General features: G+C 46.3%; 1 protein-coding gene across 6 annotated transcripts in view; it reads right to left on the bottom strand.

Moving 5' to 3' along the window:
* armc3 (armadillo repeat containing 3) overlaps positions 1-27,189 on the bottom strand; it is a 258,598-nt gene that overhangs the window by 106,101 nt on the left and 125,308 nt on the right. The gene's annotated exons all lie outside the window — the stretch shown is intronic.

Raw genomic sequence — 27,189 nt, 5'->3', positions numbered from 1 at the left:
AGAAAGTGCCAGAGGAGTAGGAGGTCAGGTCAAGATGAGATTTGGTGATAAGCACCACATCGCCATTGTGATGATCATGACAGGACAAGTGGTGGAAGATATAGCCAAGCACTGGGGCTTCATTAATGGGGAAGTTGTCATCACCCCTCAGCCAGGTTTCCATTAAAGCCATGATGTCGATGCAATCATCCAGAATAAGTTCATGGATGGCAAAGGCCTTGTTCATGGACATTCTGGAGAAAGATGCATATAGGGGTGGTGAGACCAGAATCCACAGAAGTGGGAGGGGTAAGCTGGACAGAAGGAGATTGGCAAGATTAGCGCCCAGTGGGTGCACTCAGCGGGAAAGTCATAGAGTCATTTACGGCATGGAAGGAAGCCATTCGGCCCAATGCGTCCACATGGCTCTCCATAGAGCAATCCAGTCAGTCTCACTCACCCGCTCGATCCCCATTGCCCTGCATGTTTATTGCCTTCAAGTGTCCATCCAATTTCCTTTTGAAATCATTGTCTCCGCTTCCACTATACTCGTGGGCAATGAGTTCCAGATTATTACCACTCACTGCATAAAAAAGTTCTTCCTCACATTCCCCCTGCATCTCTTGCACACAACCTTCAAACTGTGTCCCTTAGTCCTTGTACCATCAGTTAATGAGAACAGTTTTTCCTTATCTAACTTATCTAAGCCTGTCATAATCTTATAAACCTCTAACAACTCTCCCCGCAATCTCCTTTGCTCCAACAAGAACAACCCCAGCTTGTCCAACCTAACCTTGTAACTAAAATCCCTCATCCCTGGAAACATTCTGGTAAATCGCCTCTGCACCCTCTCAAAGATCCTCACATCCTTCCTAAAGTATGGTGACCAGAACTGAACGCAATAGGGCCTAACCAGAGCTTTATAAAAATGTTGTACTATATGCCTCTATTTATGAAGCCCAAGATCCTATATGCTTTGCTAATCAATCTCTCAATATGTTTTGTACCTTCAAAGATCAATGCATATGCACCTCCAGATCCCTCTGTTCCTGCACACTCTTTAGAAGTGTGCCATTATCTATTTTGCCTCGTCCTATCCCTTCTGCCAAAATGCATCACCTCACTTCACTCTATTAAATTCCATCTGACACTTCTCTGCCCATTCTGCTCGCCTATCTACATCCTGTTGCAGGCAGTTCGTATCTGGCTCACTGTTTGCCACTCTTCCAAGTTTGGTATCGGCAAATTTTGAAATTTTACACTATATATCAAGATCCAAGTCATTTATATATAGCAAAAAAAGCAGTGGGCCGAGCACTGACCCTTCCGGAACACCACTTCTATCATCCTCCAGTCTGAAAAACAACCATTTACCACAACTGACCCTATTATTCCATGAGCCTCAATTTTGTTAACTAGCCTTTTATGTGGTACTTCATCAAATGCTTTCTTAAAATCCATATAGACAACATCCACCACATTCCCACCATCAACCTTCTGTTACCTCATCAAAAAATTCAATTAGATTTCGTCAAGCATGATCTGCCTTGTACAAATCCATGCTGGCTATCCTTAATTAACTCAAACCTCTCCAAGTGCCTGCTGATTTTTTTGTTCACTGATTATGGTTTCTAAAACATTAACCCCCACTGATGTTAATCTAATGCCTGTAGTTGCTAGGACTGTTATACTCTTTTTTGCCACTCTCCAATCCTCTGGCTCCACTCCATATCTAGGGAAGCATGGAAGATTTTTTTTTTCTTCATTCATGGGATGTGGGTGTCGCTGGCTAGGACTGCATTTATTGCCCATCCCTAACTGCCCTTGAGAAGGTGGTGGCGAGCAATCTTCTTGAACTGCTGCAGTCCATGTGGGGTAGATACACCCACAGTGCCGTTAGGAAGGAAGTTCCAGGATTTTGACCCAGCGACAATGAAGGAACGGCGATAAAGTTCCAAGTCAGGATGGTGTGTGGCTTGGAGGGAAACTTGCAAGTGATGGTGTTCCCACACATCTGCTGCCCTTGTCTTTCTAAGTGGTAGAGGTCGTGGGTTTGGAAGGTGCTAAGGAGCCTTGGTAAGTTGCTGCAGTGCATCTTGTAGCTGGCACACACTGCTGCCACTGCTACCACGGTGCGTCAGTGGTGGAGGGAATGAAGGTTTGTGGATGGGGTGCCAATCAAGCGGACTGCTTTGTCCTGGATGGAATCGAGCTTCTTGAGTGTTGTTGGAGCTGCACCCATCCAGGCAAGTGGAGAGTATTCCATCACACTCCTCACTTGTGCCTTGTAGATGGCGGACAGGCTTTGAGGAGTCAGGAGGTGAGTTACTCCTGCAGGAGTCCTGGCCTCTGACCTGCTCTTGTAGCCATGCTATTTATATAGATTGGGCAAATCAAAATAGTCACAATACCGTAGAGGAGGAATTCATGGAGTGTATACGGGATGGTTTTCTGGACCAATACGTTCAAGAACTAACTAGAGAACAGGACATCCAAGGCGGGGTATTGTGTAATGAGAGAGGAATAATTGACAATCTAGTGGTGCGAGACCCCTTGAGGACAAGCGACCATAATATGATAGAATTCTTCATCAAGATGGAGAGTGATGTAGTTGATTCTGAGACAAGGGTCCTGAATCTTAGTAAAGGAAACTACGAAGGTATGAGGCGTGAGTTGGCCATGACGGATTGGGAAACGTTACTTAATGATGACGGTGGATAGGCAATGGCAAACATTTAAAGAGCACATGGATGAACTGCAACAATTGTTTATCCCTGTCTGGCGCAAAAGTAAAACAGGAAAGGTAGCCAAACCATAGCTTACAAGGGAAATTAGAGATAATATTAGATCCAAGGAAGAGGCATATAAATTTGCCAGGAAAAACAACAGACCTGAGGATTGGGAGCAGTTTAGAATTCAGCAAAGGAGGACCAAGGGATTGATTAAGAAGGGGAAAATAAAGTACAAGAGCAAGCTTCCGGGGAACATAAAAACAGACTGTAAAAGCTTCTATAGGTATGTGAAGAGAAAAAGATTGGTGAAGACAAATGTAGGTCCCTTACAGTCAGAGACAGGGGAATTTATTATGGGGAATAAAGAAATGGCTGACCAACTAAATGCATACTTTGATTCTGTCTTCACAAAGGAAGACACAAATATCATACCAGAAATGTTGGGGAACACATGGCTTAGTGAGAGAGAGGAACTGAAAGAAATCAGTATTAGTAGAGAAATGGTGCTGGGGAAATTGATGGGATTGAAGGCAGATAAATCCCCAGGGCCTGATGGTATGAATCCCAGAGTACTTAAGGAAGTGGCCCTAGAAATAGTGGATGCATTGGTGGTCATCTTCCAAGATTCTATAGACTCTGGAACAGTTCCTACAGATTGGAGGGTAGCTAATGTAACCCCACTATTTAAAATGGGAGGTAGAGAGAAAGCAGGGAATTATAGACCAGTCAGCTTGACGTCGGTAGTGGGGAAAATTCTAGAGTCCATTATCAAAGATTTTATAGCAGAGCACTTGGAGAACAGTGGTAGAATTGGACAGAGTCAGCATGGATTTACAAAAGAGAAATCATGTTTGACAAATCTACTAGAATTCTTCGAGGATGTAATCAGTAGAGTTGATGAGGGGGAGCCAGTGGATGTGGTTGATTTGGACTATCAGACGGCTTTCGACAAAGTCCCACATAAGAGATTAGCATGTAAAATTAAAGCGCATGGGATTGGGGATAGTGTATTGCTATGGATAGAAAATTGGTTGGCAGACTGGAAACAAAGAGTCGGGATAAATGGGCCCTTTTCTGAATGGCAGGCAGTGACTAGTGGGGTACCGCAGGGATCGGTGCTAGGACCCCAACTATTCACAATATATATTAATGATTTAGATGAGGGAACTAAATGTAATATCTCCAAATTTGCAGATGACACAAAACTGGGTGGGAGGGTGAGTTGTGAGAAGAATGCAGAGAGGCTTCAGGGTGATTTGGACAAGTTGAGTGAGTGGGCTAATGCATGTCAGATGCAGTATAATGTGGATAAATGTGAGGATATCCACTTTGGTAGCAAAAACAGGAAGACAGATTATTATCTGAACGGCTATAAATTGAGAGGGGGGAATATGCATCGAGACCTGGGTGTTCTCGTACACCAGTCGCTGAAGGTAAGCATGCAGGTGCAAAAGGTGGTAAAAAAGGCAAATGGTATGTTGGCCTTCATAGCGAGAGGATTCGAGTACAGAAGCAGGGATGTCTTGCTGCAATTATACAGGGCCTTGGTGAGGCCACACCTGGAATATTGTGTGCAGTTTTGGTCTCCTTATCTGAGGAAGGATGTTCTTGCTATAGAGGGAGTGCAGCGAAGGTTTACCAGACTGATTCCTGGGATGGCGGGACTGACGTATGAGGAGAGATTGAGTCGGTTAGGATTATATTTGCTGGAGTTCAGAAAAGTGGTGGGGGTGGGGGGGATCTCAGAAAACTATAAAATTCTAACAGAACAGGGTAGATGCAGGAAGAATGTTCCCAATGGTGGGGGAGTCCAGAACCAGGGGTCATAGTCTAAGGTTACGGGGTAAACCTTTCAGGAATGAGATGAGGAGAAATTTCTTCACCCAGAGAGTGGTGAGCCTGTGGAATTCGCTACCACAGAAAGCAGTTGAGGCCAAAACATTGCATGTTTTCAAGAAGGAGTTAGATATAGCTCTTGGGTCTAAACGGATCAAAGGGTATGGGGCGAAAGCCGGAACAGGCTACTGAATTGGATGATCAGCCATGATCACAATGAATGGCGGAGCAGGCTCGAAGGGCCAAATGGCCTACTCCTGCTCCTATTTTCTATGTTTCTATATGGCTACTCCAGTTCAGTTTCCGGTCAAGGGTAACCCCCCCAGGATGTTGATAGTGAGGGATTCAACAATCGTAATGCCATTGAATGTCAAGGGGAGATAGTTAGATTCTCTCTTGTTTGAGATAGTCATTGCCTGGCATTTATGTGGCGCCAATGTTACTTGCCACTTATCAGCCCAGGCCTGGATATTGTCCAGGTCTTGTTGCATTTCTACACGGACTGCTTCAGTATCTGAGGAGTTGCGAATGGTGCTGAACATTGCACAATCATTAGCAAACATCCCGACTTCTGACCTTATGATTGAAGGAAGGTCATTGATGAAGCAGCTGAAGATGGTTGGGCCTAAAACACTACCCTGAGGTACTCCTGCAGTGATGTCCTGGAGCTGAGATGATTGACCTCCAACAACCTCAATCATCTTTCTTTGTGCTAGGTAAGACTCCAACCAGCTGAAAGTTTTCCCCTGATTCCAAATCCAGTTTTGCTAGGGCTCCTTGATGCCATACTCGGTCAAATGCTGCCTTGATGTCATAGAGTCAGTTATACAGCACAGAAACAGGCCCTTCGGCCCATCGTGTCCGTGCCAGCCATCAAGCACCTATCTATTCTAATCCCATTTTCCAGCACTTGGCCTGTAGCCTTGTATGCTATGGCGTTTCAAGTGCTCATCTAAATACTTCTTAAATGTTGTGAGGGTTCCTGCCTCTACCACCCCTTCAGGCAGTGTGTTCCAGATTCCAACCACCCTCTGGGTGAAAACATTTTTCCTCAAATCCCCTCCAAACCACCTGCCCCTTATCTTAGATCTATGCCCCCTTGTTACTGACGCCTTCGTTAAGGGAAAAAGTTTCTTCCTATCTACCCCATCTATGTCTAGAGCATTCGTCTCTTGAGTTCAGCTCTTTTGTCCATGTTTGAATCAAGGCTGTAATGAGGTCAGGAGCTGAGTGGCCCTGACAGAACCCAAATTGAGTGTCACTGAGCAGGTTATTGCTAAGCAAATGCCGCTTGATAGAACTGTCAATGACACCTTCCATCACTTTAGTAATGATTGAGAGTAGACTGATGGGGCGGTTGTCAGGACCCATAGTCTTTGCAGTATCCAGTGCCTTCAGTCAGTGAGAAGAGACAGTTTCCCGAGTGCGACGTATGCCAGAGTGAAGTTGGAAATTTGGTGCACGTGGAAATTCAGTGCAGAGGGGGAAAGAGGGGCTCCTTATCCTATCTTTTTCAGCCTCCAGCAGCTGGCGAGTCCTCTTCCTTTGAGTCCACTGTAGGTAAGTGCAACTTTTCATTACTTCAGCTTGAATTATTAACTAACTGACTAATTAAAAAATAAGGTTGTACAGAGATGGCAGGGCCAGTGGTGTGCTGCCACTGCAGAATGTGGGAATCTGTGAAATGCACTGCAATCCCGGACAACCATGTCTGCAGTAAGTGTCTGCAGCTTGCACGACTTCAGCTCAGTATTGCTGAGCTGGAGACTGAATTGTAGACATTGCGGAGCATCAGGGAGAAGAAGAGTTACCTGGACGCTTTGTTCCAGGAGGCAGTCACACCCCTTAGAGTAGGCAGACCATTAGAGATGGCCAATGGTCAGGGACAGGAGGATGTGAGGCAGATAGGGGGAATCAGCATGTAATGATGGAGAAGCCTCATTCTCTGGCCTTGTCCAACAGGTACGAGGTCCTTGCTATCTGCGTGGATGAAGAGAAGGCCTGAAAGGTGGATGAGCGGACTGACCGTGGCACCATGGTGAAAGATGCCATTCCAGTGGGAGGAGTGAAGAGAAATGTGGTATTAATAGGAGACAGTATATTCAGGGAGATACTGTTCTCTGTAGCCGCGACCGGAAGCTTTGATGGCTGTGTTGCCTGCCCGGTGCCAGGGTTAAGGACATCTCCGCGAGGCTGGAGAGGAACTAGGGAGTGGGAGGGTGCGGATCCAGTTGTCGTGGTCCATGTGGGAACCAATGACATAGGTAGAACCAAAAATGATGTTCTGCTTAGAGAATTTGAGGAGTTAGGGGCCAAACTAAAACGCAAAACACCAAAGGAAATCATCTCCGGATTGTTAACTGAGCCAGGCACAAATTGGCATAGGGTCTAGCAGTTTAGAGAACTAAATGCGTGGCTCAAAGAGTAGTGTGGGAAGAAGAGGTCTCAATTCTTGGGGCACTGGCATCAGTACTCAGGGAAGAGGAAGCTATTCTGTTGAGATGGGCTTCACTTGAACCAGGCTGGAACCAGTATCCTGGCCAATCATAGAAAGTTTAAGGCACAGAAAGAGGCCACTTGGCCCATTGTGTCTGTGTCGGCCGAAAAGCGATCCAGCTATCCTAATCACACCTTCCAGCATTTGGTCCATTGCCCTGCACTTGAGATGCATATCCGGACTCCTTGTGAATGAGTTGAGGGTTTCTGTCTCAACTGCCCTTTCAGGCAGTGAATTCCAGTCCCCTACCATCCTGTGGGTGAAAAAGGTTTTCCTCATCTCCCCTTTAATTTTTCTACCAATCATTTTAAATCTAAGTCCCCTCATCACTCAACTCTCTGCTAAGGTGAATAGACCCTTCACCTCCATTCTATCCAGGCCCCTCAAAATTTTGTACATTTCAATCAGATCTCCCCTCAGCCTTCTCTGTTCCAAGGAGAACAACCCCAGACTATTCAATCTTTCTTCATAGCTGCATTTTTCCAGTCCTGGCAACATCGTCATAAATCTCCTCTCGTGCAATTACATCCTTTCTGTAATGCAGTGACCAGAACTGCACACAGTACTCAAGTTATGGCCTAACCAATGAGTTATACCATTCGAGCATAACCTCCCTGCTCTTATATTCTCTACCTCAACGAATAAAGGAAAGGATTCCATATGCCTTCTTAACCAGCTTATCAACTTGTCCTGCTACCTTCAGGGATATGTGGAAATTCACTCCAAGGTCCCTCACTTCCTCTACACTTCTCAGTATTTTCCCATTAATTGTATATTCCTTTGCCTTGCTTGATCTCCCCAAATGCGCCACCTCACATTTCTCTAGGTTAAATTCCATTTGCCACTTATCTGCCCATCTGACCAGACCATCAATATCGTCCTGCAGCCTACAGCTATCCTCCTCGCTATCTACCACATGGCCAATCTTTGTGTCGTCTGCAAACTTCTTGATCATGCCCCCTACATTTACACCCAAACTGTTATTATATGCCACAAAAAGCAGGGAACCCAGTACTGAGCCCTGCGGAATGCCAATGGAAAAAGCCCTCCAGTTGCTAAAACATCCGTTAGGGGCGGCACAGTGGCGTAGTGGTTAGCACCGCAGCCTCACAGTTCTAGGGACCCGGGTTCGATTCCGGGTACTGCCTGTGTGGAGTTTGCAAGTTCTCCCTGTGTCTGCGTGGGTTTTCTCCGGGTGCTCCGGTTTCCTCCCACAAGCCAAAAGACTTGCAGGTTGATAGGTAAATTGGCCATTATAAATTGTCACTAGTATAGGTAGGTGGTAGGGAAATATAGGGACAGGTGGGGATGTTTGGTAGGAATGTAGGATTAGTATAAATGGGTGGTTGATGTTTGGCACAGACTCGGTGGGCCGAAGGGCCTGTTTCAGTGCTGTATCTCTAATCAAACAATTATCCTTTGTTTCTTGCCACTGAGCCAATTTTGCATCCACCTTGCTGCAATTCCCTGGATCCCATGGGATTTCATTTTTTTAATCAGTCTGCCAAGTGGGACTTTTTCAAAAGCTTTGCTAAAATCCATGTAGACCACATCAACTGCACTACCCTCATCTATCTTCCTTGTTATTTCTTCAAAAAATTCAATTAAGTTGGTCAAACAAGATCTTCCCTTAACAAATCCACGCTGACTATCCTTGATTCACCTGTGCCTTTCTAAGTGACAGCTTATCCTGTCTCTCAAAATAGATTCCAATAATTTGCCCACTACTGAGGTTAGACTGACTGGCCTGTAATTATTCTGTGTATCCTTCGCTCCCTTTTTAAACAGAGGTACAACGTTAGCAGTTCTCCAATCCTCTGGCACCACACCTGTATCCAGTGAGGACTGGAAAATTATGGTCAGACCCTCTGCTATTTCCTCTCTTGCTTCTTTTAACAGCCTAGGGTACATTTCATCTGGCCCTGTGATTTATCAACTTTCAAGCATGCTAATCCCATTAATACTTCCGCTCTCCCTCTGTTTATCACATCCAATACTTTTCACTCCTCTTTAATTACAATATCTGCATTGTCCCCCTCTTTTGTGAAGACAGACGCAAAGTATTCATTAACAACCATACCAACATCATCCACCCCTACACATAGATTACCTTTTTGGTCTTTTATGGGCCCTACTCTCTCCTTAGTTATTCTCTTACTCTTAATGTATTGATAAAACATCTTTGGGTTCACCTTGATTTTGCTTGCTAATATTCTTTCATGCCCTCTCTTTGCTTTCCTAATTTCCTTTTTGATTTCATCCCTCTACTTTCTACACTCCTCTCGGTTTTCTGTAGTATTCAGTTCTTGGTGTCGGACATAAGCATTCCTTTAATAAAAACAAGAAATGCTAGAAATACTCAGCAGGTCTGGCAGCATCTGTGGAGAGAGAAGCAGAGTTACCGTTTCAGGTCAGTGACCCTTCATCAGAACTGCCAAATATTAGAAATGTAAAAGGTTTTAAGCAAGTAAAGCAGGGTGGGGCCAGAGATAACAAATGGGTGTTGATAGGACAAGGTCACAGAGAATAACTGACCAGATGGTCATGGAACAAAGGCAAACGGTATGTTAATGGTGCGGTGAAAGACAAAGCGTTGGTACAGAGAAGGTGTCAATTGACAGTAAGATGAACAGCCCTGGCCCCAAGCGCAAACATGAAAAAAACAGATACAGTGGGTAGGCACAGTAGAAACAAACTAAAATAAAATTAACAAATAAAAAAGAAAAAATAACTAAAAATGAAAAGGGGAGCCCGTCATGCTCTGAAATTATTGAACTCAATGTTCAGTCTGGCAGGCTGTAGCATGCCTAATTGGTAAATGAGGTGCTGTTCCTTGAGCTTGCGTTGATGTTTGCTGGAACACTGCGGCAATCCCAGGACAGAGATGTGAGCATGAGAAGGGGTCACAAAGGGATCGTTCCCTCCGTGACACCCTCGTCCACTCCTCCATTACCCCCACCACCTCGTCCCCTGGCCACAGCACCTTCCCCTTTTTATTTTTAGTTATTTTTTCTTTTTTATTTATTTTAGTTTGTTTCTACTGTGCCTACCCACTGGTTTTTTTCATGTTTGTGCTTGGGGCCAGGGCTGTTCATTTTACTGTCAATTGATACCCTCTCTGTACTAACGCTTTGTCTTTCACACCATTAACATACCATTTGCCTTTGTTCCATGACCTTCTGGTCAGTTATTCTCTGTGACCTTCTCTTTTGTTATCTCTTGCCCCGCCCCACTTTCCTTGCTTAAACCCTTTTACATTTCTAATATTTGTCAGTTCTGATGAAGGGTCACTGACCTGAAACATTAACTCTGCTTCTCTTTCCACAGATGCTGCCAGACCTGCTGAGTATTTCCAGCATTTCTTGTTTTTATTTTGGATTTCCATCATCTGCAGTATTTTGCTTTTATTATAAGCTTTCCTTTTCTGCCTCATCTTACCCTGTAAGCTCGTTGACATCCATGGGGCTCCAGATTTGGCCATCTCACCCTTTTTCTTTGTGGGAACATGTTTACTCTGAACCCTTTGAATCTCCCGTTTGAATGCCTCCCACTGTTCTGACACTGATTTGCCTTCAAGCAGCTATTCCAGTCCACTTTCACTAAATCACTCCGCAGTTTAGTAAAATTGGCCTTGCCCCAATTGAGAACTCTAACTCCTGTTCTATCTCTGTCCTTTTCCATAATTATGTTAAAACTGACTGAATTATGATCACTTCCACCAAAATGCTCTCCCACTGCCACTCCTTCCACCTGTTCATCTTCATTTCCTAAAACATAAGTGTACAACAGCGCCCTCTCTTGTTGGACTTGCTACATACTGGCTCCACATTTAAGAAAAGATATACTTGCATTGGAGGCAGTGCAGCAAAGATTGGTCCCTGGGATGAGGGGGCCATCCTATGATGAGAGGCTGAGTAAACTGGGCCTATATTCTCTGGAGTTCAGAAGAATGAGAGGCGATCTAATTGAGACATACAAGATCCTGAAAGGACTTGATAGGGTAGAAGCTTGTTCCCGCTGGTCAGGGTATCTAGAACACGGGGTCACAGTCTCAGGATAAGTGACCAATGCTTCAGGGCTGAGATGAGGAGCAATTACTACACTCAAAGGGTTGTGAATCTTTGGAATTCACTACCCCGGAGGGTTGTGGATGCTCCATCACTGAATACATTTAAGGCTGGGATAGACAGATTTTTGGTCTTGCAGGGAATCAAAGGATATGGGGAGTGGGCAAGAAAGTGGAATTGAAGCCCAAGATCAACCACCATCGTATTGAATGGCGGAGCAGGCTCGATGGGTCATACGGTCTACTTCTGCTCCGATTTCTTGTGTTCTTGTGTTGTCGTTTCTTGATATTACGTGGAGTGAATCGAATTGGCTGAAGACTGGCACCTGTGATTCTGGGGACTTCAGGAGATCATCCACTCGGCACTTCTGGCTGAAGATTGTTGCAAATGCTTCAGCTTATCTTTTGCACTGTTGTGCTGGGCTCCCCCATCATTTTGGATGGGGATATTTGTGGAGCCACCTCCTCCAGTTAGTTGTTTCATTGTCCACCACCATTCATGACTGGATGTAGCACGACTGCAGAGCTTAGATCTAATCCATTGGTTGTGGGATCGCTTAGCTCTGTCTATTGCACGCTGCTTACACTGCTTGGCACACAAGTGGTCCTGGGCTGTAGCTCACCAGGTTGACACCTCATTTTGAGGTATGCCTGGTTCTGCTCCTGGCATGCCCTCCTGCACTCTTCATTGAACTAGGCTTGATCCCCCGGCTTGATGGTAATGGTAGAGAGGGGGATATTCCAGGCCATGAGGTTCCAGATTGTGGTTGAGTACAATTCTGCTGTTGCTAATGGCACACAGTGCCTCATGGATGCCGAGTTTTGCATTGCTAGATCTGTTCGAAATCTATCCCATTAGTATGGTGATAGTGCCACACAACATGATGGACGTATCCTCAATGTGAAGATGGGACTTTGTCGCCACAAGGACTGTGCGGTGGTCACGCCTACCAATACTGTCATGGACAAATGCATCTGCAACAGGCAGATTGGTGAGGACGAGATCAAGTATGCTTTTCCCACTTGTTGGTTCCTTCACCACCTGCCGCAGACCCAGTCTAGCTGCTATGTCCTTTAAGACTCGACTAGCTCAGTCAGTAATGGTGCTACCGAGCCACTCTTAGCAATGGACATGGATTATGGCAAGCCCTTCTGCTATTGCTACCCCCACTTCCTTTAGCAACATGGGATGCAAGCCATCTGGACCAGAAATTTATTTACCCTAAATATAGGCATCCTTTCCAGAACCTGCCCCCTCTCAATTTTTACACTATTCATTGCCTCTACTCTCTCCACTTCTACCGATTATTTTGGGCAGAATGGGGCAATTGGGGTTGTTGCTTGTAATGGGTCAGTGCTGACTGCCTCGATGAACTCTCTGGAGGATGTCAAGAAAGGCACAGAGGGAAGCTGTAGGCTTATCTAGAGGGAATCAGCCTGGGATAGCGGCAAGAGAGCAAAATGGCTTACTGAAGGTTTGGGGTGGAGAATTGAGAGGGCAGAGCACTTGAGAGTGGAGAAGTGACAGAAGGTACAACAATAGAAGAAAGGGGTCTAGGAAGGATAAAAAGAAAAGTAAAAAATGAGCAAAAGTGAAAACAGAGTGGTGGGCCCGGATCCAGAGCAGCAGACAAAATGTGCACGAAAATGGAATCAGGGAAAGATCAAGTTACAAAGGCCTGATTATATAAAAACGGTGATTCATAAAAATCTGATAGTAAATAGGATGTAGATAGGAGATAATAGGAAGGAGTACAGAGTCAAGCCCCACAGTGAGACAACGATGACGTAGGTAGGGTGGAGCATCAATGAACTATTGTCTGAGTTCGGAGACAGGTGTAGTGAGTGAAGTCCATAAGCTATTTGAGCCATTTCATGTGCAGAAAGAAACATGTTTTGCCCAAAATATTATCCACAACACACATAGGAACTCCAGCCATTGATCTGGCAAGCCTAAAACGGTAATAAGACTCGCCACACAAATTTGCGGAGTTAGGATCCTCATATCAGATTGTGCTTGACTCAGATACCTTGACATTAGTTGCACTTACATTGCATTTTTTAAACTTTCTTTTTATGGGAGTAATTTTGGGTAGGTTTTCCCCCTGTTCTGTAGCTTTATTTTCATGTTTATCCCTCTATCCTGATACTTCTGCAACAATGGTCATAGCTCCTGCTCTCAGGCTGCTTGCACTTTCCCCTATAAAGGGTATAAGGAGCTGATCAGGCATGATTTTTTGCTATTTTTCCCCTCCTTTCTAGTATGAACTGCCAATCTCTGCTCAGCACCTTCAAGGTCAATACAGTTCAAAACAAAAACTGAGTAGAGAGGGACACAAACCAGACTCTGCAGCACTGGGTTACCGTATTAACATTCAGCCTTACCAAGCTTGTGCCTCTCCCTCCTCTATATCTTGCTTCCTCAAGGAATTCACCAAAATTGGTTGCCTCTCCTGCTGCTGTGGAAACCACTTAATTTATACAGAAGTCAATTCCATTTATACACTGATTTATTTACTTTGCATTTGCTACTAATTAAAAGCCAATCATTAATGTAACTGTAATATTGAATGAACTTCACAGCGGGTGTAAGTGAGCCATTTCAGCCACTGTTTTAAAGAGACTTCACTTCTAGCAGTCTGAATAGAATTAAATAAAATATGACCGAAATTTGCAAGTTATAATACTGCTAATGGACTGTAAGTGAAATCTAGAAAACAGCAGCTAAATACAGAACAAAGGGAGCTAGTTAATGAATAAAATTCAGCTGATCCTGTTAGCAAATTAATCTCTACTCTGCAGTGGCAAGAACAAAAACAATTTATGCTTATATAGTGCTATTAACATAGAAAAATATTCCAAGGCACACCTAAAAGTGTAATCTGACAAAAATGGGAGCCAAGCCATAGAAGCAAGGGTGACTAAAGCTTGGTCAAATAGGTAATTTTTAAGGAAGGTCTTAAAGGTGTGACCTTTCATCAGACCTGAAACGTTAATGCTGTTTTTCTTTCCACAGATGTTGCCTGACCTGCTGAGAATTTCCAGCATTTTCTGTTTTGTTTTAGATTTCCAGCAGCCACAGTATTTTGCTTTAGGACAGCAAAAATTGTGATAAACTGAAGTTTGCCAAGGTTGGGATACTGGTCAGGAGAGCACAGGGATAGCCATGTATGGAGATGACAAATGCATGGAACAGAGTTTCAGCAGCAGATGGTGAAGCAGGGCAGAGGCATTGGTGTGGCAGGGAATTGGACAGCTTGTGAATGGATATGGGGAAAGAAATTCAGCTTGGGTTCAAATAGGATGCCAAGGTTGATTAGAGCCCGGTTTAACGTGCCTCGGGAGAGGTTGGAATCAGTGCTAAGAGTATAGAGTTGTTGGGCGGGGTGGTGTTGGGGTGGGGTGTAGAAGTGTCGATGATGATCTCTTTGGCTTTAGCTGGAGGAGAATTCTGGACCATCCAAGATTGGGGGATGAATTTTCAATCGCCTGTGGGGACAAGTTTGGGTGCGAGCAGGCCCAGAAAATTGTTCACTGGTTCCTGACACCTCAATGATGTGGTGAGATTTTCAAAGGAAGGGCAGGCAGATAGGGAGGAGCCAGTAACCCGCATGACTCCAATTATTTGCCTGTTGAGCTTGTTGTAGAGCTTTTAAAGAGTATGGGGAGCAAGATGTAGGAATTTTCAAATGGCAAGCATGGGGAAAACGGAGGGTCTGAAACACTTTTAAGCATAGCTGTCAGGAACACAGTAGGGAGCCATTAATGCTCATGACTGCAGTGTGGAAATGCTGTATAAAGTGAGACATTTAAACTCAGCTGCTCATGCAATGGCACAGAGTTGCCATCGCTAGAGTTGAGAGGCTTGATTATGTGAGGAGAGAATGTTTCGACTCTTGGGAGGAACGTGAGGATTCTGACCACCTGGTGGGTTGAGGAAGACATGGTAAACCAATGAGCGGCAGGTGAAGCTGTTGAGATGACAGTGGAGAGACTAGCGAGGAGGAGCATCAGCTGATGCAAGCTCTTGGTCAGGAAGAGGCCGGAGGAGCAGAGCGAGGGGCTGCAAAGGAAAGAAGGTGATACCCACAACATCGGGTGTACTGGTAAACAGTCAGCTACCTGGAAATGGCAGAGCACTAGTGCTGTAGAAGACACAGTGGGGGCGGCACAGTGGTGCAGGGGGCGGCACAGTGGTGCAGTGGTTAGCACCGCAGCCTCACAGCTCCAGCGACCTGGGTTCAATTCTGGGTACTGCCTGTGTGGAGTTTGCAAGTTCTCCCTGTGTCTGCGTGGGTTTTCTCCGGGTGCTCCGGTTTCCTCCCACAGCCAAAAGACTTGCAGGTTGGTAGGTAAATTGGCCATTATAAATTGCCCCTAGTATAGGTAGCTGGTAGGGAACTTTAGGGACATGTGGGGATGTGGTAGGAATATGGGATTAGTGTAGGATTAGTATAAATGGGTGGTTGATGGTCGGCACAGACTCGGTGGGCCGAAGGGCCTGTTTCAGTGCTGTATCTCTAAACTAAACTAAAAAAGTTCCTATCCAGACATTTGGAGGGAATTTTATGCTGACGGCAGAGGTCTCGATGTCGGGGGAAACTGACGCCGAGATTCCTGCGTCACCTCTTTTCTGGAAGACCCACTGAATTTAGTGGTGGGCTTCCATAGGATTTAGGACCCCGCCGCCAGAAGTTTGATTTGATTTAGATTTAGAGATACAGCACTGAAACAGGCCCTTCGGCCAACCGAGTCTGTGCCGACTATTAACCACCCATTTATACTAATCCTACACTAATTCCATATTCCTACCACATCCTCACCTGTCCCTATATTCCCCTACCACCTACCTATACTAGGGGCAATTTATAATGGCCAATTTACCTATCAACCTGCAAGTCTTTTTGGCTGTGGAGGAAACCGGAGCACCCGGAGAAAACCCACGCAGACACAGGGGGAACTTGCAAACTCCACACAGGCAGTACCCAGAATTGAACCCGGGTCACTGGAGCTGTGAGGCTGCGGTGCTAACCACTGCGCCACTGTGCCGCCCTGATCCAGGACAGCCAGGCTGTTTTGGACACCAACATTTCCCAACCTCTCACCATTGAAGAAATACTGTCTTGCCCTTGGAGAGCTGCCGGGTAATTAGAGGCCGGCAGCTGCAGCGCCACTGCAGAGGCAGTGGCTGCTGCTGGAGATGACCATCCTGGAGGCCGGAGAGGAATACTGCTGGAGCCAGGCCTCAGGTAGGTCAGGGTTAGAGGGGTCTTGCGGAGTTGGGGTCATGGGGGAGAGGGGTCAGTAGCAAAGGCAGGGGGATGGCTCTCAGTGGGCCCCCCTTCCCGATGCCGGTCCCTTATTCAGGCACTGTGCCTTTGGACAAGGGACCCCCCCATCCCCGGGTGCCGGAAAGCAGCCCGCACATTTCTTCCTACCGTGCTTCCCGTGCCGCATGCTGCATGGGTAATTGCGGCTGCGGCAGGAAAAGGCTTTTAATTGGGGGTTAATTGCCCAGTTAAGGGCCTCAATTAGCGGCGGGGCGGAAGGCCATTCACAGGCCTTCCTGTCCCAGACTAAATTCGGCGGAAGTGGGATGGTGGAAGGTATCCCAGTCCTCCCGCCACCATCCCATCCGATTTTATGCTCTCCCTGCCTCCAAACCTGCTGTGGGAGAGAGCATAAAATTCCACTCTTGGTCTCTGACATTTGTGTTCTTGTCCACAATGACCTGAGGCCTCACAGTACCTGTTGCAGTCCCCTACCTACAGACATCAAGGTCACTATGGTGCTGAACCTCTATGCATTCGGGTCATTCCAGGAATCAGCTGTGGACCTGGGAGGCATTTCGCAGGCAGCAGGTCACGGATGCCCTCTTCCAGAGGACTGGTGACTACATCCATTTTCAGACAGATGGACCAGCGCAGGCCCAGACGGTATGAGGTTTTGCCGCCATCAATGGCTTCCCTCAAATCCAGGGGGTTATTGATTGCACCATGTAGCCATCAAGGCACTGAGAGACCAGCCAGCCAGATTCCTGAACAGGAAAGACTTCCACGTAATGAATGTCCAGCTAGTCTGTGACCACAGGAAGCATCCTGCAGGTGTGCAGACACTTCTCAGGCAGCTGTCATGATGCCTTTATCCTCTGAGAGTCCCAGGTGCCAGAAATCTTCAGGCCACCATCTAGACTTCATGGGTGGCTCCCGAGGGATAAGGGTTACCCCTTGAAGGATTGGCTCCTAACGCCCATCCGGTACCCAGCCACGGATGCAGAGACAGTACAATCAATGCCACGTGCTAACATCTGCCTGCATTGAACATGCCATTTTCTCAGACCCTCCGTTTTCCCCGTGCTTGCCATTTGAAAATTCCTAAATCTTGTTCCCATACTCTTAAAAAGCTTGACAACAAGCTCAACAGGCGATTAAGTGGAGTCATGCAGGTGCTGGCTCCCACCCCACCACCCTCCATCCTTCCTTTGAAAATCTAATCGCATCACTGAGGCATCAAGAACCAGTGAATGATTTTCTGGGCCTGCCCGCACCCAAACGTGTCCCCACAGACAATAGAAAATTCAGCCCTCAGTCTTGGATGGTCCGTTGCCTTGACGGGTGATGCCGTTCAGTTTGATCCAGCCAGGGTGTCTCGTATTGTGGTCATCTGCTGCGTGCTACACAACATGACACCACAGAGAGGTCTGGAGCTGGATGAAAAGGAGAACCTGGAACTAGAGCATGGCTACCCGACCCGAATCTGACGGGATCGGACGACATGTGTCGGGTTCGGGACGCTCTTCCGGGTCCGCCGTTCGGGCCAGGTCGGACTCACTCTATCATCACTTCCGGTACGTGGTTCCAATCTTAATGTTCTTTTTAAACAACCTTTCAAGTCCAGTTACAGTTTGTGTTGCTTATCTGCATAAGCTTAAAAAGTTTAAAACGGAAGCTAGATTAACTGAACCGAGGTGGTCGGGTCGGGCGTGGGAAAAAATGAAAGGACTCGGGCCAGATCGGATGTGGTTCTGTTGGGCTTGGGTCAGGTCGGGTCGGGTTTCATTTGCAGACCCGAGCAGGCCTTTTCCTGGAATGCCACTCTTCCTCGGAGGAGGACAGGGAGGACGAAGAGGAGGAGAAACAGGAGGATAGAAACATAGAAAATAGGAGCAGGAGTAGCCCTTCAAGCCTGCTACGCCATTCATTATGATCATGGCTGATCATCCAACTCAGTAACCTGTTCCCGCTTTCGACCCACACCCTTTGATCCTTTTAGACCCAAGAGCTAAATCTAACTCCTTCTTGAAAACATACAATGTTTTGGCCTCAATTGCTTTCTGTGGTAGCGAATTCCACAGGTTCACCACTCTCCAAGTGAAAAATTTATCCTCATCTCAGTCCTGAAAGATTTACCCCATATCCTGAGACTATGACCCCTGGTTCTGGACTCCCCCACCATCAGGAACATCCTTCCTGCATCTACCCTGTCTAGCCCTGTTAGAATTTTATAGCTTTCTATGAGATCCCCCCTCACTCTTCTGAACTCCAGCTAATATAATCCTAACCGACTCAATCTCTCCTCATACGTCAGTCCCACCATCAGTCTGGTAAACCTTCGCTGCACTCCCTCTATAGCAAGAATATCCTTCCTCAGATAAGGAGATCAAAACTAAACACAACATTCCAGGTGTAGCCTCACCAAGGCCCTGTATAACTGCAGCAAGACATCCCTTTGTTTCCTGTCTGCCAATCAATTTTCTATCTATCGCAATACACTACCCCCAATCCCATGCGCTTTAATTTTACATGCTAATCTCTTATATGGGATTTTGTCGAAAGCCATCTGATAGTCCAAATCAACCACATCCACTGGCTCCCTCTCATCAACTCTACTAGTTACATCCTCGAAGAATTCTAGTAGATTTGTCAAGCATGATTTCCCTTTCGTAAATCCATGCTGAATCTGCCTGATTCTACCACTGTTCTCCAAGTGCTCTGCTATAAAATCTTTGATTTTACTCTAGAATTCTTTGACTTTGACTCTAGAATTTTCCCCACTACTGACGTCAGGCTGACTGGTCTATAATTCCCTGCTTTCTCTCTACCTCCCTTTTTAAATAGTGGGGTTACATTAGCTACCCCCCAATCTGTAGGAACTGTTCCAGAGTCTATAGAATCTTGGAAGATGACCACCAATGCATCCACTATTTCTAGGGCCACTTCCTTAAGTACTCTGGGATTCATACCATCAGGCCCTGGAGATTTATCGGCCTTCAATCCCATCAATTTCCCCAACATCATTTCTCTACTAATACTGATTTCCTTCAGTTCCTCCCTCTCACTAAACCCTGTGTTCCCCAACATTTCTGGTATGTTATTTGTGTCTTCCTTTGTGAATACAGAACCAAAGTATGCATTTAGTTGGTCAAATTCCCCTGTTTCTGACTGTAAGGGACCTACATTTGTCTTCACCAATCTTTTTCTCTTCACATACCTATAGTAACCTTTACAGTCTGTTTTTATGTTCCCTGCAAGCTTGCTCTTGTACTTTATTTTCCCCTTCTTAATCAATCCCTTGGTCCTCCTTTGCTGAATTCTAAACTGCTCCCAATCCTCAGATCTGTTGTTTTTTCTGGCAAATTTATATGCCTCCTCCTTGGATCTAATGCTATCTCTAATTTCCCTTGTAAGCCATGGTTTGGCTACCTTTCCCGTTTTACTTTTGCGCCAGACAGGGGTAAACAATTGTTGCAGTTCATCCATGCGCTCTTTAAATGTTTGCCATTGCCTATCCACCGTCATCCCTTTAAGTAACGTTTCCCAATCCGTCATGGGCCAACTCACGCCTCATACCTTCGTATTTTCCTTTACTAAGATTCAGGACCCTTGTTTCAGAATCAACTACGTCACTCTCCATCTTGATGAAGAATTCTATCATATTATGGTCGCTCATTCTCACTAGATTGTCAATTATTTCTCTGCCATTACACAATACCCAGTCCAGGATGGCCTGTTCTCTAGTTGGCTCCTCAACGTATTGGTCCAGGATGAACGAACAGATGCAGAGGAGCCCAGTACCCTGACATTAGACAAAGTCTGCTGAGGCCGTGCCAGGGTTCACGGCAATCGGCAGGCCAGCAGAGATGCTAGGGCCTCGCTAATCCAGCAATGATTCACCTGAATGGCTCTCAGCTTTTATGACAGAGGGCTCTGTCACTCACCTTCCACGAATGAGAAAATAAACCATTAAGCACACATCTCTAAATAATCCCATTGCCACCCTTATGAAAAAACCTCAGGTCTCCCCAATTAACAGTATCCCTAACAGTGCTTTCAAACAACACTTGCTGAGCAATAACCTGCTCAGTGACACTCAGAAATAAAAACAAAAAATGCTGGAAATACTCAGCAGGTCTGGCAGCATCAGTGAAGAGAGAAGCAGAGTTAACATTTCAGGGCAGTTCTGATGAAAGGTCACTGACCTGAAATGTTAACTCTGCTTCTCTCTCCACAGATGCTGCCAGACCTGCTGAGTATTTCCAGCATTTCTTGTTTTTATTTCAGATTTCCAGCAACTGCAGTATTTTGCTTTTATTTTATTGACGCACAGTTTGGGTTCTGCCAGGGCCTGAATATTGGAGGTAATGGAGGTATGATCAGTAAGTTCGCAGATGACACGAAAATTGGTGGTGTCATAAATAGTGAGGAGGAAAGCCTTAAATTACAGAACGACATAGATGAGCTGGTAAGATGGGTGGAACAGTGGCAAATGGAATTTAATCCTGAGAAGTGTTAGGTGATGCATTTTGGGAGGACTAACAAGGCAAGGGATGGTAGGACCCTAGGAAGTACAGAGGGTCAGAGGAACCTTGTTGTACTTGTCCATAGATCACTGAAGGCAGCAGCAGGTAGATAGGGTGGTTAGGAAGGCATATGGGATACTTGCCATTATTAGCCGAGGCACTGAATATAAGAGCAGGGAGGTTATGATGGAGCTGTAAAAAACGCTAGTTAGGCCACAGCTGGAATACTGTGTACAGTTTTGGGCACCACACTATAGGAAGGATGTGTATGCACTGGAGAGGGTGGAGAGGAGATTCACCAGGATGTTGCCTGGGCTGGAGCATTTCAGCTATGAAGAGAGACTGAAAAGGCTAGGGTTGTTTTCCTTCGAGCAGAGAAGGCTGAGGGGGGCATGATTGAGGTGTACAAAATTATGAGGGGCATTGATAGGAAGAAACTTAGTGGAGGGGTCAATAACCAGGGGGCATAGATTTAAAGTAAGGGGCAGGAGGTTTAGAGGGGATCTGAGGAAATAAAATTTCACTCAGAGGGTGGTTGGAATCTGGAACGCACTGCCTGAAGAGGTGGTAGAGGCAGGAACCCTCACAACATTTAAGAAGTATTTAGATGAGCACTTGAAACGCCATAGCACGCAAGGCTACGGGCCAAGTGCTGGAAAATGGGATTAGAATAGTTAGGTGCTTGATGGCCGGCACAGACACGATGAGCCAAAGGACCTGTTTCTGTGCTGTATAACTCTACGACTCAGCTCCAGATCTCATTACAGCCTTGGTTCAAATATGGACAAAAGAGATGAATTCAATAGGTGAGGTGAGAGTGACTGCCCTTAACATCAAGTTAGCATTTAACCAAGTATGGCATATGGCATCAAGGAGCCCTAGCAAAACTGAAGTCAATGGGAATCAGGGGGAAAGATCTCCACGGGTTGGAGTCATACCTAGCGCAAAGGAAGATGGTCGTGGTTGTTGGAGGTCAATCATCTCAGCTCCAGGATATCACTGCTGGAGTTCCTCAGCGTACTATCCTAGGCCCAACCATCTTCAGCTGCTTCATCAATGACCTTCCTTCAATCATAAGGTCAGAAGTGGGGATGTTTGCTGATGATTGCACAACGTTCAGCACCATTCATGACTCCTCAGATACTGAAGCAGTCCGTACAGAAATGCAGTAAGACCTGGACAATATCCAGGTTTGGACTGATACGTGGCAAGTAACATTCGCACCACACAAGTGCCAGGCAATGACCATCTCAAACAAGAGAGAATGTAACCATCTTCCCTTGACATTCAATGGCATTACCATCGCTGAATCCCCCACTATCAATATTCTAGGGGCTACCATTGACCAGAACCTGAACTGGACTAGCCATATAAATACCGTGGCTACAACAGCAGGTCAGAGGCTAGGAATCCTGCAGCGAGTAACTCACCTTCTGACTCCGTAAAGCCTGTCCACTATCTACAAGGCACAAGTCAGGCGTGTGATGGAATACTCTCCACTTGCCTGGATGGGTGTAGCTCCAACAACACTCAAGAAGCTTGACACCATCCAGGACAAAGCAGCCCGTTTGATTGGCACCCCATCCACAAACATTCACTCCCTCCACCACCGACGCACGGTGGCAGCAGTATGTACCATCTACAAGATGCACTGCAGCAACGCACCAAGGCTCCTTAAACAGCACCTTCCAAACCCACGACCTCTACCAATGAGAAGGACAAGGGCAGAAAATGCACGGGAACACCACCATCTGCAAATTCCCCTCCAAGTCACACACCATCCTGACTTGGAACTATATCGCTGTTCCTTCTCTGTCGCTGGGTCAAAATCCTGGAACTCCCTTCCTAATAGCACTGTGGGTGTACCTACCTCACAAGGACTGCAGCGGTTCAAGAAGGCAGCTCACCACCCCCTGCTCAAGGGCAATTAGGGATGGGCAATAAATGCTGGCCGAGCCAGCGACACCCACATCCCATGAATGAATAAAAAAAACCAGACCTTTGCAACGCCTGACATACCCCTGCCTCCCCTCACTCCATGGCCTTACTGACATCAAGCAATGATAACACACAAGTCTGCTCATTGGCTTAATCAATCATATAATGGATAACACAAAGAACACATAAACTCAAAAATCATCACCCAAGTGATCCAGAAAGTGCATTTAACGACGTGTTGTCTTGCTCTCACGGCCACTACTATGGGGTGCTCTCCTTGTAGCGGAGGATGAGGTGGAGGGAGCCTGCTCACTTGTCTCTGCATGTTGCTGCGAGGCGCGTGGCTTTCGTCCTTGTCATGCAGGTGCCCGTTGGGGCTCCTCCACAGGCTGCTGCACTGGTGTCATTGCAGAGGCATTTTGTGTCACAGGGCCTTGCTGCATGGAAGGTTCCTCAGGCAGAAGGGCCAAGGAGGTGGAAGATGATTTTGGCGCCCCCTGAAGGGTGGCCCCCTCATCATCCTCTTCAATTGCCTCAACCCTTTCATTGTGCCATTGCATGCTGGATGAAGCCACCAGCTGGGATGTAGCTGGCGTCCACTCCTTGCATCTCTGTGCCAACAGCAACACTGAGCAGTCAATGCTACAGTGTCACTCTTTCTGTGAATGACAGTGCGCTGCTCCTGCATTCACTCAGAGTGGTGCTGCATATGGTTCTCCAAGAGGTTAGCCAATCTCAATGGAGGAGTTCATGCACTCAAAACCCTGAGACATTATGGAGCACAGATGCTGAATGGACGTCTCCATATGTGCCCATGACTCGACAAAATGGGAACAGAACTGCCTCTGCTGCTCCAGAAAGATGCTCCTTGAGTGTGATCCCTGAGGCCCAGCATCTCTGCCCCGCAGAGCATGAGTGTATCTGACCTCCATCCTCCAAAGGGAACTGCCCAAAGCTGAATCTGCCTCACTCTCTTTCTCATGTGTGAGTTGGACTTCACCCCGCGCTTCCCGTTCTAAGCTCGACTGAGGCCCAACCTAGGTGAGTGTGTCTGCGCTGGGGGCAGATGCACTGGAACAATGTGAGGCTGCAGACTCCAAGACGTCTTTCCCTGCCGAGGAGGCCGGCGATGGCTGGATTGTTGCTGCTGGGTCCCTTACCACAACAGGCCCAGTGGGAGACACAAGATGGTTATGAGAACTTGCCCTACTCAGCAGGTGCCTCAGAACAACAGCAATATATGACAGCGACTGTGTAGCCACAGTGCACACTGGGCAGAAGTGACCTCCACGCCCTTCACTTGCAAATTGAATTATCAAATGACCCTGTTTTGGATGAGCTCCTGTCTCTCCATCACCCACAGCGTGATGCAATGCGACCTTTTCCATCTCTAGTGAAGCCTCTGCATTTGTGGTTAGCATGTCAATCTGGGTCACACCACCACCTGTCCAAGCCAACTCACGCACTTTATGCGGTGTCTTCTCCTACAGGATCAAGACAGAGAGAGTTAGAAGACAGCTGCCCTCCCTCACTACTTCCACCAAAGCATTCATATAAGATATGCCTTCTTCAGTGATGACCCCTGCTCATTTGTGATCAAGATGTGAGAGTTGTTCACTCCTCAGTGTTGCTACTGGCCACTTCATCTGACAATGTTGAGGAGAACTATGCGCAATCAATCAGTCTGCTCAGCTTATGTGCATTTGTGGTGTCTACAAAATTAGAGGCCTGTCACCCGGGTGTTGCTTGGCACTCACCTTGCCGACCTTAGTAGGTCATTAAACTGCTTTTGGCAATGGATCCATGTCCTCTGTCACACCCTGGCTGCTGACCTCTGTGGCCACCTCTAGTCATGCTTGCTTGGTCTGGCGCAGTGGAGTTCTTATTCCAGACGGAGGGAAGAGTACAGCTCTCTTATGCACCATAGCCTTAATCAGGTGGGGCTGCCCAGGGACAGCTACCAAAACCACCGCTGGCCCTCTGCTCTCCCTGTTTATCCACTTGTCCAGTCATGGCTGCCATTCGCATTTTAAATTCTCCCTCCCTGCTTAGCTCCCCCCTCCTGCCCATGCCCAACACCCCTAATTGCCGGGTTTGCCTCGGGGCCAATTAGTGGCTGACACATGAAAAACTGCATTGTATCAGTAGTGCTGACGTGATGTGGAGTCGGGACCCAGAAATGTTCCGGGCATCAGGTTCCCAAACCCTGAATGAAAATTCTGCCCTGGATATCAGAATTACTGTCTGACAGCACAAAGGCAGTGGAGGGGTCAAAAAAAGGGATGGAGAAATAGAGTCGGGTGTTATCAGCATATATATGGAAGATAACCCATGAACATGTCTGCCATGACATGTTCAAGGGCAATGAGAAAGAGGAGACGGCCTAGGATAGACCTAAGGACGCATCACACAGTGTGGGATGAAAGAGAAGCTATTGATGGAGATGGTCTTACTATAACTGGATAGATATGTGAGGGCAACGTCACCACGTTGGACAATGAAGGAAAGGCATTAGAGGAGGATGGTGCAGTCCACCATGTCAAAAACTGCAGCAAGGTTGAGAAGAACCAAGAGAGAGAATGCATGGTCATGGTCACAAAGAATGTTATTTGTGACTCTGATTAGGGCTGTTTCAGTGCTGTGGCAGGAGTGGAATCTGATTGGGGAGGTTCAAACATGGATTTGCAAGAGGATGAATTTGGAAGACAACAATACATTTAAAGGCTTTAGAAAGTATATGGAGGTTAGAGATAGTGTGGTAGTTTACAAAGACAGAGGGGACAAGGATTGATTTGTTGAGGAGTGAGGCGATGACGGCAATTTTGAAAGGGAGGGGAACAGTATCTGAGGATGTCAACTAGCATGGACCAAGAAGGGAAGTTGGGTGGTCAGTAGTTTAGTGGGAATGGGATCAAAGAAGCAGGAAGTGAGTCTCATTGATAAAATGAGCTCAGAAAGAGTATGAAGGAAGAAACTGGGCATGCATTTAGAAGTAGGTCAGGCGGGAGTCTTGGTGAAAGGGGGTGGAATGTAGCAGAGGTAACTGGTTTGAAACTTCATAATAAAAGTCCCTGAGCTCATCACACTTGTTATTGGAGGTGAGAATGAAGAGGCAGGGGAGTGGGTTGGAAATGCAGAAAGGAATCAGGGGTTTATCTTTTCTCTCCAGCATGAGTAGTAACAGAGGAGAGTGAGGCCCATTAACGCTTGACATGGTCCAGCCAGATCTGGGGGATAGATGGCTAAATCAGTTGTGTGCTCGATATGATCAAGTTTGTACCCCTTGGACTTGAGGGAGTGATGTTGGGAGCCATACCAATGGGAACTACAAGGATGCAACAGAGTAAGGATTTTACTAGAGGCAAGGGTATCAAGGGAGAAATGGAAGTGGGAGGGCAGCTTGTCAGCTGCAGAAGTATCATGGTTAATGGAGGGCCAAAGTGTGTTCAATGATGCAGTTGTAAATGAAGTGAGGGAGACTTTATTCCTGGAATGAATGCAGAGTAAATGTGGTTGGAGGAGGGAGGGGATATGGGTGGTGAAGGATACAAGGAAGTGGTTGGAGATGGCCTTGTCTGTGATCGAGGCCATTGGAGTAGAGAGGCCATACAAGTTGGCACGGTCAAGGGGCTATGAATATGGGTAGTACAGTTTACATGAAGGGAGATGTTAAAGGAGAACAGAGGCCAGTGAAATCAGAGGAGAACAAGGTGAGTTGGGATTATTGAAATCATTGAGAATGAGGACTCACTCAGTGCAGAGGTAAAGAGAAGAATGGAAGAAGAATATCTTGGTGAGAAATTTGGGTTGGGTCTGGGAGTTGGTTGATGGACAATGTGGATTTTAAAAGAAAGCTGAGTGTTGGAACAAAGAGAAATGCTCGAAGAAAGAGAAGGTACCAGAGTAAAAGTGGGAGAAACCAAAGTGTGATTTAGTGCTAAGGGCCACATTGCCACCATTCTGGGTTTTGGAGGGGCAGATGGTGGCAAGTATAGCCAGCTGGGAGGCTTTCATACAGGGAAGGTGCCATAATTCATGAGGCAAAGTTTCTATTAAAGACATGATGACAGTGCAATCATAGGAACAGAAGTAGGCCATTCAGCACCTTGAGCCTGCAAAACTTGGATATATATCACAGCTACATTTTCCTGCTCTCCGTCATATCCCATGACACACTTATGCACACAAATCTATTGATCTCAGTCTTGAGAATGTTACAATCACCTGGTTCATGGTTTGTATTAATATTTTAGAGGTCATTTTTAGTTTTGGGGAATTAAATGTGTAGCGGTAATAATTTCAAAAGGTTGCAGACCACCAAGATTTAAAGATCAGTGATCTT

This window comes from Heterodontus francisci, chromosome 2 (assembly GCF_036365525.1).
Source record: "Heterodontus francisci isolate sHetFra1 chromosome 2, sHetFra1.hap1, whole genome shotgun sequence".
Classification (NCBI taxonomy): domain Eukaryota; kingdom Metazoa; phylum Chordata; class Chondrichthyes; order Heterodontiformes; family Heterodontidae; genus Heterodontus; species Heterodontus francisci.
This window is presented reverse-complemented; position numbering and strand designations above follow the sequence as displayed.